Raw genomic sequence first — 16,477 nt, 5'->3', positions numbered from 1 at the left:
CCTCTCAATTCTCCAGCCTTTAAATCCTGAGATTTCAGTGGCTTGCTACATACATTTTTTTGCCTTACTATAGCATTAAATTGCATTCATGTTCACATCCGTTCCCTTCTGGCAGCTTTTCTTCTATTAACATTGCTCTGATTAGCTGCGAAAGAGTGAGCAGATATACTTGAAATAGGTTGTTCCTAAGGACCAGCCACTCTGATGTTTATCCTCTTACAGTATGGCACAGCTGGGAATGGCAATTTGCTCTTGTAACAGGTCGACCAAGGATCAGATACAGTATTAAAAGATTAGCACCCATTAATTTCCAGTGAGCTGTTCCGTAATAAACTCAGCATGGTGAAGCAGATGTTCAACCTGTGAGTATCTTCCTCATTTACAGAACATTTTATTTGAAGTCGAGCTAAAATAAAATGTAAATAAATCCCATTATTTTAAATTAAGTTATACAATGCATTTAAGGAATGCATGGGTTTTAAACTTACATTGTATATAAAAATATATATTTTTTGACATCCGGACAATAGCTCTGACAATGCAAATGATCTGCTCTTAGCTAGTAGATTGCAGTGCTGACAACCAGAGGAAACGAGATGTAGACTCAGTAATCACAAAAACATCCATCTAATTTGTTTTCAAGGATTAATAACGTGATTCAATCTTACTTATTAATGAACTGTGTACCTACATAATTGGATACAGCTGTGACAACAACTTCTGCATTTATCTGGTGCTGCTGCTGTAGACAGCTACCACTGTAGCACTGCAGATCCACTTCCCTCTCATTTTTTCAGATGCTTAGCTGCTACACGACTGACCTGATTTGTTATGAACCCCTGTTTCTTATGCCTGTAAAGATAAAATGAACTTGGTGAGGATTTCCTGACTAAACTTTAAGGACTGTCCTTCTTCTGTTTTTTTAGCCTGCATTCTTCACAATCACACGTTCTTAATGCAGCACAGTAATTAGGCTCAAGATAGGCTACTCCATGGGACAACACCGATAGCACTACCTTTCTTAGTCTTCAATTCATCAGGTGTATCAGCATCCCTGTCCCTCACTGCCCTCTCCACTCGTCAGTTACAGAATCTAGGACTCGAGTGGTGCTTAGTCACTCTACAACAAACTCTTCAGAGAACTGGGCAGGCAGGATCGGTCTTTCTTGTCTCACTTTGAGACCTGGCCTTTAAAGAGTCTTGCCTCAGAAAGCCCCAAAACCACAGAACACACACATCACCCTGCCGAGCGGTCATGAGCGAGCCGTAAATGGTGCCACTGACACCTTACCCAGCGGTGGCTGCAGGGCAGGTTGGGGTCAGAAGGCGTGTTTCTGCTCTTGCTGAGGATGTGGGCTACGGCAGCGAGCAGGGATTCTGCCATCCGCCTGCTCTCGTGCTCTTGGCAGTCTGCAGTGGTAACTCTTTGTCTGGTGGCTCGAATCCTGCCTGGATGTTTTTCCACTGCCCTAGATACAAGGATGCTTTGACGTTACTTTGGATCTTACCCAGGGTAGATGCTGCAACTCTGTTTTTCCCCTGGGAAAAGACGGTGTGTTCTGATCTGTTCTAGGCACGTGTTTCAAGTTGACTTTTACATTTGAAATCAACTATGCAAGAAAATTGAAAAATGTCTTTGTCCCCAGAGTGAGACTATCTTTCTTTAGAACATGAACAACACAAACAGGAATTGTGTTGTTTGTCTTCTGGCTTTGGGAGCAGTTATAATGCCAGTAAGAATTATGGGATGTGTTGTCTGTGTCCACAGCATCTCTGAGCCCGGGACAGCGAAGTGAGCTATTACAGACCTATGGACGCTGCGGCAGCTTCTTTTGAACTGCATGAAGTTGTGCCAGATCTGATCAAAAGAATTTAAGTGTGCTGGATTTACTCACTTGTGCGCTGTGTGAACAACAGAGTAAGCTGAGCGTGTTCCTTTCCTGCAAAATCTAGGAGAGGCTTCAGAAACTCAGGGTTTGAAGCACTGGAAATTGTGCTGAGAAGCACCTAGAGTTTCCATCCTTTAAGCAATAAGATCTCTGGTTCGTGTATAAGAAGAAGAGATACCATTTGCAATTGAGTGCATTTGCTTACTTCTCTATTGGTTGTTGAAAACTCTGCCACTGACGGCTTGTTTTCCTGGTTTGCTTGGCTGGCTTGTGAGGGTTTTAGTCACTGTGTTCGGCTTTGCTGATGCCCCACTTTGCATCTAAAATGTCTTGGCAAAGAGCATGAAGTGTTTTTCCTCTTCTTCCCCAGAGGCTCTGCGGAAGCTTCTGCACAAGCTAAGTCTGCCTGTCACCATATGTTTAAAAAATAAAAAGCAATTACCCCTGTTGTCAGGCAGCCGGTGAGTGATGTGCATCTTCGCCTTGGAGAAGGTTCCCAGCCCCCGCTATGCTGCTTGTGCGTGGAAGCTGGGCTCATAACACTGCAAAATATAATCCAGGATGGTGCCATCAGCCTGTGATTGGCTTTGGAGACAGGAAATTTAATGGACTAAGCTCTAAAGTCAATAAAAGACCGTGTTTTGCCCTTGCTAGTTTTGGCTTGAGATAAAAGCAACTGTGGGCGATGTGTTTGATTGGTAGGAATCCTACACAGTGGAAAGTACATTAGCATTTCAGATTTATAGTATTTCTAGCCCAACGCCATGTGTCCAAAAATAGACAGTAATTTCAGCAGCAACAACAAAACCCATATGAAAAGTGATTAAGCGACAACACGTCCATGGGGCAGGATATTTTTTACTCTTGGGAGTAAGTAGTTGGCTTTTTTCTGTACACTTAGTTTTCTGTCCTTTCTAGTGTAATGCACAAATCGCACATGTATTTATAATTTGCGTTGGTATTTGCAAACAACGTCTTGAGCTAATGAGAGTCCGGTAAGTACAATTCAAGAAGAAATATATCACAATTGATATATTTTTAATATGAAAAATAATTCTTTTTGTTCTATTTTTAGAAGACAAAAATAATAATAAAAAAAGAACAATGTCTGGATAAATAGACCAGTCTAAAGCCAGTGTTCAGTTACACAGAAATTAAGTTCAAATAATTAAGGCTTGGTCACATTGTAAGTATCTGAAAACAGCGCTTGATAATCAGAGGACTGTGAAAAGGTCAAGCATCCTTAATAGTAGCCACAGTTTGAAGCCTTGCAGTGAAGCATGAAAGCCAACCTCTCATTTCCTGTGTTGCGATGTAGTCATTGAAGGTATTTCCCAAATGTACATTTACAACAACTTCACCTGGCAACGGGAGAAGTGAGACTTCTTTTGCTAGGGACAAAGCCGTACCTTTGAGAATCACATCGTGCCTCCGAGCTTTGCAGTCTGGAAGTGAGAGCAGAGAACTGCTGCCTCCTTCCTCCCAGCTGGGCTGTACAAGCGCAGCAGAGACGGGTGCTTTCCTTCTTTACCTGTCTGTCTTCCCCAGCATCTGCGTTTGCTGTGCGCAGGAGTCCAGGGTGCCTCGGGTCATCTTCGCCTGACAGTAAGCCACTCACAGCACTGGGGCCTCAGGTGTTTATACATCACTCAGAAAGAAAAAAAAAGGGCTTTGCAGATTTTTGGAGGGAACAGGAATCCTTCTCTTTACTCATCTTTTTCCACTTCTGTGTTTCTCTGTCCCCTAAGACTTACTTTCATCTTTATTTTGCACAACACTCTTATGAGATGATAGGGAGAAATTAAAATTTTTGGCGAGGACCACAGTGGTTGTGTGGAGGATTACTAAAATAGAAGCCTATAGAGAACCATCTTCTTTTCCTCCTAAAATCTTTTTGAATTTACCACCCTCTGCCACCACTAAAGTAGTTAAGAAAGAACCAAAACTAGGATTGCCAACTCCGGCAGAGAAGTGAAAAAAGGAGAGTTGGGACAACATTGAATTGTGCACCTGGAATCGTACAAATATCAAGATAAAGATATATATTGTTAGGTACATGTTTCCAAGTATCAGTGAAAGAATTAATTGCAACCAAAACCGGGGAAGTCTTTTCTAATATGCAACAGGTGATTTAGGTCCAGAGGCGTAAGCTGCTGATGGATCCTGGAGGCTGCACCTGGCTTCCTCAGCAGAGCTATGTGGGCAGCTGCTCCGAGGAAGCATCTTCTGAAGTTATTTTAGTTGCTGTCTCAACTTTCCAGGCGATGTCGTTGCCATCTATCTTTGCCAGAATCATAGCAGGGCAGAGGTGTGCGTCGTTCCAGTGCAGCCAGCCATCACAAGCCTCGCGCTGCCCACCTGTATCTCACCTTCTTTTGTATCAGGACAGCTACCTGGCTGTCAAACCGCCTGCTCGCACGGATGCATCACAACTGTCTGGATTTCACAGCCAGTTTCAAAGAAGTTAAAGAACTCCAAGCAAGTGCTTTAAAAATGTGAGTATGCAATGTATGCACGCTGTGCCTGCTGCTTGCTTGCCTTAAATGGCATGCCATCGCTCTCACAGGTGCAGAGCGATTTGTAGGAGGGGAAATTGCCACCGACTCACAACCATAACACTTCGCACATTGGTGGAAATGACTGATGAAGGTGCAAAGCAACAGCTTTCAGAATATGGTCCTAAGTTATTAATAGAGCTGTGGTTTTGCTTGCTCAGGAATAGTGCAGCTGTGTATTTTTTTCTGTGTTCCAATGGACCACTGGAAATTAATTTAATTTATTGTTTTATCTTTCTCATAACGGTGTTAATTTTTCAGTAGCTAGCACACATCTCAGGGCTGAATCCTGGGCTCTGCTTTGATACAGCTGATGGAAATTGCCACTTCTGTCTGCATCATTAGCCTAACATTAGTTAATAATACTTACAAGTGCCTGTGCAAAACGCTATCTTCAAAGCATTTAGCAGTTATTAGCTAATTAATCCTCGCAACATGTCTGTGAGTTGGAAGGTAAGTAAACACATTCCCGCTTTAGCAAAGGAGGAACCAAATAGGAAGATTAAGTGATTTGCATGGATTTAGTGGCAGAGTTGGCAAGAGAAGTCCTGTGCTTCCCTGCTATGCTCATCCTTCCAGCCCCACCGACTCAGTGTGAATTAAAGCCTTCACATGTATCCTCCGGAGCCTTTCCAATTACTTTAGTAGCTTCTCAGAACCAAAGTTTGTTCTTTCGTCGTGTCAGTGGTTTTAGCAATGGTGCTGAAGGCTGGCTGCTGTGCAGTGCTGCCAGCCTTCACGTCCCGGCACACAGGGCATCGGGGCGCTCCAGGAGGGAGGCCGCAACTCCCCATAAATCCATACCAGGCCTATCTTTAGAACGCGCTGTCAGAAGCAGAATCCCGAGCCTTCCCCTCAGGCCTGTTTAAACACATGCGGTGCCCGGCCACGGCATTTACAGGATCATGTAATTGTTTGTATCGCTGTTTCACTCAATGCTGAATCAAAGCAGGAGTACCCCAAAGCAGTAAGTCTTATTCTGGAGACGATTCTGCCGCTCTTACGACCCGCAAGGAAGACGTGGGAAGCTATGGGAGCCATGCTCAGCTGCACCCCTTCACACCCGGAGGTCTTCTTCTCCGTGTTCCCCACGCTGCACACGTCTGAGGTGAAGAGCCAGTGGTGGCTGCTCTCTGCCACCCACGGACACCCTACTGGGGGGGATCCTCTTTGCTGGCAGTCAAACAGGGTACAAAGAGTAAGGCATTTGGCTCTGACGACCTTCATACCTTTCCGTGTGACAACCTTGGGTCTCGATCTACTTTGTTCTGAGACGTGGTCACACCCCTGGGGCTCCTTCACAGCGAGGGGATCGGTCCGTGTATTCAGCCGAGGTTCCAAGTCTGATGGCAGAGACATTTGTGCCTTTTATTCCGTGGCCTCATTGCTCATACTGGCTTGTAGTACCTGCCGAAAGGCGAATAGCTGCCATGCTGTAGGACGACGTCAAGCTGTGGGATGAGGAGGTGCACCCCATGTACAGGATTCTCATTTCCTCCTGTGTCATCTTACTCTGGTCACCTGCCAGTCTGCCTTTATCCAAAGTGCTCGTGCTTCACGTTTTGACGTGTGTGAGAAGGATGTTTCAGAACTGAGCTCAACGTTTGGTTGAGATATTTTCCCTATTTTGCACTTGTTAATTGCCCATTAGAGCTGGGTGATCTGCCAGAAAATAGGCGGCAGAGATTGGAACTATAAATGATTTTAACGCGGATTTAGCAAAAGCTTTCAGCCAGAGACAAGAGGAATTAGGACATTTGGAAAATGTTTTAGTGTTTTCTAAACAGTGTGTTGAATTTCAAAAACACTCAAAGTACAAATGAAAACAGCCAAATATCATGTACCAGAAATAATGTTTTGCTTTTAAAAGTGACCTACACTAATAAAATAACACTTTTTTTTTTTTTTTTTCAAAATCTGAATCTTGTCTTTCAGAACATTTTTGCTTTAACTCAAAATGACACTGCTTTTTATTTCCCTCTACTCTTCTGACAGCGAGGATACTTTGCATCACATAAGAACACTTTTAGATATCTGCATCAATCCCAGCATTTTGGTACTTCAGCCACTACCCCAAAACTTTGCTCTGTGCATCTCAGCTTTTAGTCCAGTTCTAAGTTCTCTTTTCGTATCTACCTAGGTATGGTTGTTCCCATCTTTTTCCCCTAACAGTTGTGCCACTGTTTTTTTTTTTTTTTTTTCCTCCTCAGAGCAGTGATTTTCTCCTCAGAGCAGTGAAAAATCTGTGTCTTCCTTGTACCAACCAAGCTGTTTCTCTCTGGTGGCTGTCACGCATGCTGTAGGCTCCTTCCCCCTGCTTGTGTCGTGGCAGCTTGGTGACACCGTCCGGGCGCTGGGCGAGGGGGAGATGGGTGCAGCACATTTAACTTCCTCTGTATCATGGCACACCAACCGCGTTCTGCAGAGAGATTCACTCATGCTCCGAGATGGCTACAGGCTAATACTGCTCGTAGAAACACTTGGAAAGCTTGCAAAGCCTAGAAAGTTCACTTGGAAATTGCACCTGTGTTTCTCTGCAACCAAGAGGAGTTTAAGAGGATGCTTGCCTCTGTTTGGACCGTAGCGCACGTTTTAAAATTGCGCTTCCACCAGCAGTCCCACAGCACCTGCTGGCATCGTGATAGAAAGTGAAGTGGTCTGTGCTGCTGTAGAGCAAATGCAATGGCTTTAAAAAAAATAAAAAATAATCCTGATTTCCTGCTCACTCAACACCAGGAAATGCTTTTCTGGTTCAAATACATATTCAGTGTTCTCTGCTTTAAATTTCTCCCTGCTTTGCAAAGCCAGTCTCAACCCACAATGGAAGCAGGCTTTATGCTGCTTTATAGAAGCCTGCACAGCTGCACTTATAAATTACATCACTTCTCATGAAAGTAGGTGGTGTCAAAAATTCCAGGTTGAATAGATTGCTGTTTTTTTTTTTTTTTTTTTTTTTCTTTTTTTTTTTCTTTCTTTCTTTTTTTCTTTCTTTCTTTCTTTCTTTCTTTCTTTCTTTCTTTCTTTCTTTCTTTCTTTCTTTCTTTCTTTCTTTCTTTCAGCTTAATAAAACTCTTACTACAGCTATTTTTTGTGTGTGGATTTTCAGAGGAGTGAAGTGATCCCAGTTATCTTCCTTAGCAAGATGTTCCCGTGCTCTAGTGAAGCAGAACAAATACTTGGCAGGGGCAGCTACATGGGTGCCTGGGGGATGCCAGGTCAGAGACTGGTGCTGCAGAGATGTGAGCTGGTACAGTTGTGCCAGGGGTAAGGCAAAAGATTGGGTTGAAAGGAATTTTCAAACACAGGTTTTTGTCCTGCAGATTTCTAGGTAAGAGGAGGAGGGGGACAAAAAATGCAGGGGAAGGAAGTGAGCCTTGTGGCAGATGACATGGCTGCAGTGTTTAGGCATGGTATTACATCCCAGGGCAAAGATCATCTTTTTGTTGCATGTCTGTCTGCCCTGCATTAACATAACGTCCCCCTCTGTGCCCCTCAGTACAAAACCTGGGTAATTCATAATAACAGCAATTTTAGCAAGTATGCAATTTGTAGTCAATATGACCCACTGAGCCCTGTATCCTGTTTGCCACTGCCAGTCAGAAAAACTGGTTAAAGATGCAGCTGGGAAGTTCCATTTCAGTTACTTGCTGCAGTTTCCTCATTTTTTTTTTTTTCTTTCTCAACTTTGATTTCTGACTACCTCCAGAACAGGGAATGGGTAAGCGTGCCTTCGACACATTTCTGTCTCTGTTTCCCAGCTGTAGCATCTGTAAACATGAGTGTGACAAATGCTGCCTCGTTGTTTTCCTCACAGTTGCAATGGTTGAGTTTGTGGTAATCTTTGTTTCACTCTGTCCAAAATCAACTGCTTCTCCTGCCACAGGCAGATGCTGTTGGGCCAACTACTCGCAGCCAGCTCTCCAGCTTTACCCGGTTACTGGTATGTTTTGAACAAACACAGATGAGGGGAAGTATGAGACACCACGTTAAAATACTTCCTGCCCAGTCCCTCAAAGAAAGGTCCCTGTGCAAATGCTTGACATAGAGATCATATTCGACCTTTGATCATCTGTCATTTTGTTGTAAGAAAGCATGCCATCATTTGCCACCGTTTAAAATAGACCCAAAGGAAGTTAGGGCTTAATCTTAACCTCAAACACATTGAGCCCTGTATTTCCTATCCAGCTACCCAGCGAGCTATCTGGTTTCCTACACCTCAGGCCTGCTAAGTTTAGTTCCCCTGAGCCAGCTGCTAAGAAGGAAGGGAAGCTGTGCTCACCCTGGATAAAGCGTTTGCTGTCCACAACCGTCCTAGCTCCTTGCCAGCCTTTACGTGTGGGCCTCCTGAGCAGCAGACAGAAATATACTTCTGAGGTTTCTCACTTATAAAAATATACATTTTGAATTCTTTTCCCTCCCTCTCTTCATTTATCCCATGGGTTTGTACATTTAAATTTTTGATGCCAGGCTTTCCTGGGCTTCTCTAGAAAGAACACTATTAGTTACATGCTTAGGCGTAATCATTTAGCAGTTATGGATGTCATGTGGTTAAACCGTTGCTAAATCCAACACTGGAGCGTTATGCATTAATTAGTTTTATATCAAACCCAGTGCAGTCACCCAGGTCTTCTTTCATCTTAGGAAGTAAATGAATGAATATGAATATATAATATACCATATAGGAATTAGATTGCTTCACCAGAAATGCAGTTTATCATTGAAAGTAGCTGCATAAAATAGCTGTGATCAAACTGACCTATTTTCCCTTTCTATCAGTGTGATTTCTTGTCCATTTACTTCAGGCAAAAGGATTTTGATCACAGAGGAACTGGCTAGTTCCTTTTTCAGAAGTCCTCTCTCAGTCCCTCCTACGAAAGCCACAGCCATGTTTCAATAGTACATCTTCTGGGGAACTTAGGTATTTATTAACTCAATTGCTCTTCCTCCCCCAACTTTTTTTTGTAGAATTATGGTACATTTTACATAATTGCACCTAATCGGTTACTGGGTCTTATCTGGCAGCCACATGTCCCAGCACACAGGTGGTTCAGCTTCCACTGAGCTATTCTTAAGGGCAGATTCACTGAGTCTGTGCTTCTGCAGCACAATTATTATTATTATTATTATTTTTTCCAAAAGACCGAAGAGCTCTTCTTGTTAGAATTTTATCTTTTTGGTGATTTACAAAGCAAGAATCTTAGCAATATTAATATCTCTGTGAAATCTACAGGACTGGGAAAATTCCCTCCATGTCCAATCTGGCCCTTTTAAACATTGGTTAAGCTCCTTCCTTCTGTTGTGTTAACAAATCTCCAGCATTTCAGACCATGGAAAGAAAAAATCCTTCTGAGGGAAAGGCTTTACAACACCGTTAGGAACAGACAATACACAGAAACCCTTGGACAGGTGCAGCAGTTCAGCACAGAGATATGTATCTACCCCTGTGAATAATTCTCTCCCAGCTGAAAGACTTTTTATGGAGTTTGTACGGAAGAGCTGTTTTCTTTTCCTAGAATTGCAGACAGCTTTATCTGAGTTGTTCCGTTGTTTCCATAACATTATATCCTTCAACCCATGCTCAGCCCGTGCTCCAATTGGCAGCACTCATAAATTCAGTTTTGAATTTGGCATCAGGAACCATTTTTCTGAGCAGCAGGATGAATAAAAATATGTTCACGTGAAATAATCCAGTCTAACCTAAAATACAACAGACCTCTGTGGAACACTGACATATGGCAAGAAGTGGTAACTTCATAAAGTGCTCTCCCGCAATTTTATTTCAGTACCTGCATATATCTCATTCTTCCCTCTGTCCCTCCACATCATAAGCAATTTTCCTCTAATTTTACCCATTTTAAAATCGGATATTTTATAAGCTTAAACATTGCCCTTTTTGGTTAGAGGCAAATTGGCAAATTAGGCCTGATGTATGCTATGTATGCTTTATTTTTATTTTTATTTTTTATTTTTTTTTAAGAAGCAGTTAAATGTGCAAAGAAGAATACAAAACAAAAAGTTAGTTTTATGGTAACTCTAACATAAATTTTAGTACAGAGTCATACAGATAAGGACAGAAAATGAACAGCATGGGGCTGTAAGGCAAACAAACGAGAAAAAAAAAATGTCTGAAGCGTGTAACTAGATTCACTTTAATCCAGTCATGCAGACAGAAGAACCTGATGGTACTGCTGTATTAACCTGCTCAGAAATGGCAAAAAAAATACAAGATGAGAGTCTCCAGACACTAATGGCTCCAGAAAACTACTGTCACAAATCTCTGGTCCATTGGGACTGGTTAATGCCAAGTTCAAAGCTGAAGATCCTTCCGAGCCAAATGAGACTTCTGCGATGAGGAAGCTCCAAATACACTGAGTAATTCCAGCAAAGGGTTGCAAAACGCACTGTGATAACAAATAGGGAGTGGGAACATGTTCTTCTGTTTATTCTCACAAATGTTGGGATTCAAGAACTGCCATGCTTCCTTCCACGACAAGTCATCTCACCGATTTCACTAAAAGCACAGTAATACTTATCCTAGTTCAAGATGGCTAAGTAGCCCAGTTTAAGAAACTTCGATGAATTTTTGCTCCAGGCCCAGCTGTGGTGGCAGCATCTAAACCATGCTTCTCGGTAAAGGTAGGTTGTGAGAACCTGTTATAATTCATGTGTAGGTTTGCAGTAACACCTTTGTTTTTAATCGGTGACGTTAATGCTCTATCTGTATTTCTTTTAATAGATTCAGGAATAGACATCTCCATTCTCTGGAGAAAAAAAAACAAAACATCAGCTTAAATCCCTCCATTTGCCTGTCATGTGTTGGGCAAATGGTGCTGACATTAGGAAATGTGCAGCACTTGCCACGTGCACTCTGTAACAGCGTGGCGTAGCCAGCAGCCATCGCGTGCAGGCAGCGCTTCATAGTGCTGACAGGATCCTGACAGAGAGCCACGGTACTCCGAAAGGAGGACAAACGAATATAAAGGGTGTGCAAATACATTTGTATATATAGAAGTACGTACATTAGTGCAGATTTCAGAAAAACTGTCTGTTACACACTTATGTATTATTTAATCAACTTTTTGAGGTGTACAGAGTTTTAAAATAGTTTAAGAGTCCAGCATTTTTTTAGGACGATTCTTGCTTTGACGGCACCATGTCGGGGCAGAGGGGCTGGGCGGGCTGCTGGGCAGGCCTCGCTCCTGCAAGCACTCCGTACGGCCCCTGTAATGGGGGCCGAGCCCCCTGTGTGGCAGGCTGGACCGGGGGGAGACCCCTGCAGCCCCTGGAGAAATGGGTGGCTTGACAGGGAAAGGAGCGCAGGGGCGGGCAGCTTGTGGCCATTTAAGACAGACCAGAGACAGGTGAAGTCTGGGAGGGAGATGGTGGAGGCCTGTGTAAAAACAGCAAGCTCAGCCTTATTTAGCTTGAGCGTGGCTACACCGGAGGGATGTGTGGCTTGGGTCCTCAGGTTATGGTGGTCGCAAGCATGAGGCCTCCTGCGGCAGGCTGCGTGGCTCAGCTGCCTGGCTCCGGCCTGACAGGCCCTGCCTGAGGGGATGGGCTTCTGGGCGTCTGAAGAAAAATCTGAAGAAAACAGCGTCTGCGAAAAATCCTCGCACGTTAATCCATGCCCTGGGGAACGCTGAGTATTGTGTCTGAAGAGAAATCAGCTCCTGCCTCTGCGCTCCCAGTCATGGCTCTCCTCTCACTTTGCTTCCCAGGCCCTTCAGGCTGTTCTCCACACTGCTCCACTACGCGAGAAGAAAAATCCATGTCCAACCCCCTTCACCAGCCATCCCACCACCTGCACCCTCCTTGGAAGCTGCCCTGGCTGTCACAGGCAGCCGCGGCCAGCCCAGGAACGATCTGGGGCCCTTCAGCCTTGCCTGCCCCCACAACATCGGCGTCCTGCTGGGCCTTCACCTGTGGGATGCTGGTTTAAAAAGGGGTCCCCCCACACAGAGCACCGTCAGAGCTTGAAAAGGAATGTTAAAAGCTGACTGGGACCTCAGCACGGAGTGATGTGGAACATTGATGTGCCCATGGAATCTACCTGCCCATTAGGAAAAGGACACGAAGAGACTTCAATGGCAGGGCGGTGTTCCTGGCATTATGCTGATGAGCTGCTGTGTGCATTGTACGACATCTGTGCAGAGCCTTGAGCAACAGATGACTAAGTATCATCTGATGTTCTGTTATTAAAAAGTAGGTGAATGTGTGTGCTTCACTGAAGGAAGGAAATGACAAAATTTGGGCGACACACTTGGAAAGAACTCCATTGCAAAACCCTTTTTTCCTCTTCAGGGCAAAGGATTCACTTCTAACAACTTGGTTGTAATAAGCCAAAAGTCATAAAAAAGCACAGTCATTTGCTTTTGAGTCCTTTGGAGTTATGATAGTGCGATAGTGACAGAAATTTTATGGGGCATATTCCCAGTGTGAAGTTGTGGAGCGGGCAGAAGATTCCCTGCTATCTCTAGTAACAATTGGGTCTCTGTATGCAGGTATGTGCCCAGCTGCACTCTGAATTTAGAAATCAAGTGTCACTCTCAGCAGTGACTTTGTAAAACCTTGATTTTTGTAATGTAAATCATCTCCTAACGTGACCTTGAGTGAGGCAGATCAATGCAGGACCACTGGAAGCAGCACTCGGTCTCAGCAGCAGCACTGACACCGAGCTGGGCAGCCCTGACTATGAACACGGCAGTTGACTTCCATTTCGTCCTGGCACCGAGCTCATCCTTTTCCTTCAAGGCCCCTCTCCTCTGCTGCAGGTTCCAGGTGAGCCGCTGTGGAGGCAGAGCTGGGTGCTGGAGGTCTACAGGAATATTTTGTGTCCTTGGGGGTATTTTGGTTGTACTTAAGCAGCAGGTTCTTGTGGAGATGCTGCAGACCACCTGGCTGTTTTGTGAGACAAGGTCACAGAGGCCCCCTGAGCAGGAATAGGGGTTTACGCTTTGACCAGTCCTTAGCATCGTTGGGGCCAAGTGGTTGCAGGCTGAGCTGGGGTGATATGTTGAGCACAATGCCTGGTAATTGCTCACAAAAGGTTCCTGCTCTCAGAGCTAGTATTTTAAGTATGTGCAGGGAGAAGAGAAGCTTTTACATCTTTAATGCTATTGTGATCATATATTGTGATCACTTTATGACTTCAAATATTCACATGAAAAACACAGGAAATAACAGAAATGCAAAATAAGCTCAAGAAACTTGATAGCCTGTGCATCACTGTAATTTCCATTATTTCCTGGATTTGCTTAGATCAGAAATAGTACAGGAAGTGCTTTTTCTTGTGGTATTTTTGCTTCCTCTCCCAGCAGAGCCAGAGCATTACACAACAACATGAAAATGAGAAAGGGACCTGTGCTGCTGATGGCCCAGCTGCAGAGTGCTGGTGTTTGCTGCCTGTGGCAGTCCCAGCGTGGCGGTGGTGGGTGAGGGCTGGCAGCCACACGGGCTGGAAGTGTCCTGGGCACTGCTGGTGCCACAGGGAAGGGCAGGCAGCAGGCAGCAGGATGTAGCAGGGGTCAAGCACGGGGTGAGCACTGACATCACTTCTCCTCTCTCCCCATTATTTGAAGCGGTAGAGAGGCCAACCAACCAGAGGCACTGCTTTGAAGCTTCAGGGTAGTTTTACAGTATCTGAATGAATCTACCCACCTCCCACACATGGCCTAGTGAACACCCAGAGGGGTTTAGCCCATTCCTCAGGCGTCCATTATCATTTTGAGACATTCTGAGGTCTCATTTAGAGAGGTGGGACTCCTATAACCTTCCTGCAGCCAGCCTGCTTGCTGACCAATCGACATTTTGTGGGGTGAGCCAGAGCGTATGCATTAAATCCTACATTAAAGCTCTGCTGATAGCATTATGCTTATTAAATAATACAAACATTTTTCCTGTTTGCCAAACAATGGGGATCCCTAGTGCACACTGGGGAGGTATGAACTATAAAAGCCTCTATTCTTTTTTAATTAGGCCATATCTAATTAAAATGATTGCCAGCCATTACTAGCATTTATAAAGTATTTTCCAAATCAGCATGACTCATGGGTCTGTATGGAGACAGATTGCACCGCAGCCTATTTGGGATGTGTTTGCCTTTGCCATGCAATTGTCCTTTATCATCACAGGCAGGCAGTGTTTGTCTGAGTTATCGCTTAGCGTGCGTTGCTAGCCTTCCTGGCCTCTGTGGTTTCTCTTTTTAATGAACTGATTAGCATATTTTGCATACATATGAAATCTGGGTTTGAGATCCAGTCTGGGGCTCTGAACGGACAAGTTAAGGCAAAAGTGGAAGCAGGACTGTCTTTAGAAGATGCTGGTGGGGAATTTAACAGATGGAGATGACAGGGTACTTCAGTAGTCAGCTACAGAAATCAATCTGGAGACATTTTCTGCCCTTCTTTTACTGTGAGTGGGAACAGGAACCATTGCCTGCACTTCAAGCAGCCCACTCCTACTCAACCCTGGCTGAAGTAGAGACTGCTTCAGAGCAAAGAGAGGCCCCTGGCCATCATATGGCATAGGTTGCCGATGGCCACCTCATCAGAGCCAAGGTCAGCCAGCAGAACCTGCTGCAGAGGAGCCAGGCGTTCCTGACAGGGAGGGAGATGCAGAAAGCCAGCCTGGAGAGATGGGCCGTGGTCGTGGGCCGTGGTGGGCAGAAGCTCTGCCTCGGTTTGCTGAAGAACAAAAGCGGGCCTGACCGGAGCGCGGGGGCGCGACGCAGCGTGCCCGGGAGGGGAACCAGCCCGGCTGGTTTACACAGGCGGCCGCTGCCTCCTGACTCAGCCGGGCGAGGGACGCAGCTCTGCTGGAGCGGGGACGGCCACCGGTGCCGGGGCAGAGCCTAAGAAGCTGCCCGTGGCGCGGAGGCTTGGTGCTGCAGGTGGAGCACTAGGGCCAAGGAGAGGTCGTGATGGTTTGGAGGGGTCTTGGCTTGAAACGTGAAGAGTAACTCGCAAATGCATGGAAACCTGACATCTTCAGGCTGACGGCCAAGTTCCCAGTCGTGAGGACACAGGGTTTAGAGCAGCACTTCCAAAGGGATCAGACACCCTTCTCCCGGGAGGTACACCCCCATCAAGGGACGGTGTGGAATGGAGCAGGATAAGGCCCATGAGCGTCTCTGCTCCTGACGGGAGGCAGGCAGCAGAGCAGTGCTTCAGCTGGGGGTCGGGCAGCTGCTCCCCTTCCCTGCTGCATTCCCTCCTGCGTGCCCCTTGTCTGTCGGCTCCCGATGCGTTGCTGCAGGGCTTTGGGTACACAGGGTGGTGGGGGTCTGAGGGAAGAGGGACAAGAGCAAGGTGCTGCATGGGGAGAAGGAATGGCAGTGGGAACTGCTCAGTGAACAACTGAAAGCAAAGGGCTCAGCTCTGCAGAGGGTGAGTTGAAGCTGGTGCTGGTGTCAGTGCACATTTTGCAATCACACTTGAGCTCTTGCTCTCTTTCGCTTTCACAGCTTGCAATTTTGGTGAGTTTTTCTTCCAAGGGTTATTACAGTATATGAAACATGGGTCTTATGCTATTACTGCCTTTCCTTTAAGTCAATGCAGCTGAAGTAATGCATGAGAAGACAGAATTAGGTTAAAATTAAAATCTTACCATACGAATGTAAGTTTTTAATATAGGCTGCTCATTTGAGATTATTGCATCTCTATTCTGAATGCTGAACCTAATACAGAGTAAGATGTAATAGCTGCTCTGTGATCTGATAATTTAAAAGGCAGTGTCTTAAAACATAAGCAGTATTTTCATCCTTATTTTGTAGGTGAGGAACTGGGACACAGAATCAAATTACTCCAATGTCATGCAGACTAGAAATTAAAATGTGTCTTGAATTTCCAGTTTCGTCTTAACCACAAAAACAAATTTTCTCTCTGAGTGGGATAGTTTGTTCTGGATTTTAGAACATTTCTCAAACAGTCCTAAAATATCTTAAAACTCCCTCTGTAGGTGCTCTGACAGCTAGCTTTATGGCTGCAGCTTTTTCTTCTCCCATCACATATCAAAATATAAATTTTCTTGCCT

At 44.9% G+C, this 16,477-nt stretch overlaps 1 long non-coding RNA gene across 1 annotated transcript; it reads left to right on the top strand.

Moving 5' to 3' along the window:
• Positions 1-417: 417 nt before the first annotated feature.
• Positions 418-14,946, top strand: LOC118171065. Its single transcript, XR_004753026.1, has 5 exons — positions 418-4,384; positions 7,551-7,708; positions 8,203-8,384; positions 11,181-11,427; positions 12,166-14,946. It is a non-coding gene; the product is annotated as an uncharacterized LOC118171065 (long non-coding RNA).
• The last annotated feature ends 1,531 nt before the right edge of the window (positions 14,947-16,477 follow it).

The sequence above is a fragment of the Oxyura jamaicensis genome, chromosome 8 (assembly GCF_011077185.1).
Source record: "Oxyura jamaicensis isolate SHBP4307 breed ruddy duck chromosome 8, BPBGC_Ojam_1.0, whole genome shotgun sequence".
NCBI classification, from domain to species: domain Eukaryota; kingdom Metazoa; phylum Chordata; class Aves; order Anseriformes; family Anatidae; genus Oxyura; species Oxyura jamaicensis.
The sequence above is the reverse complement of the archived record's forward strand: the minus strand, read 5'-3'. Positions and strand labels throughout refer to the sequence as shown.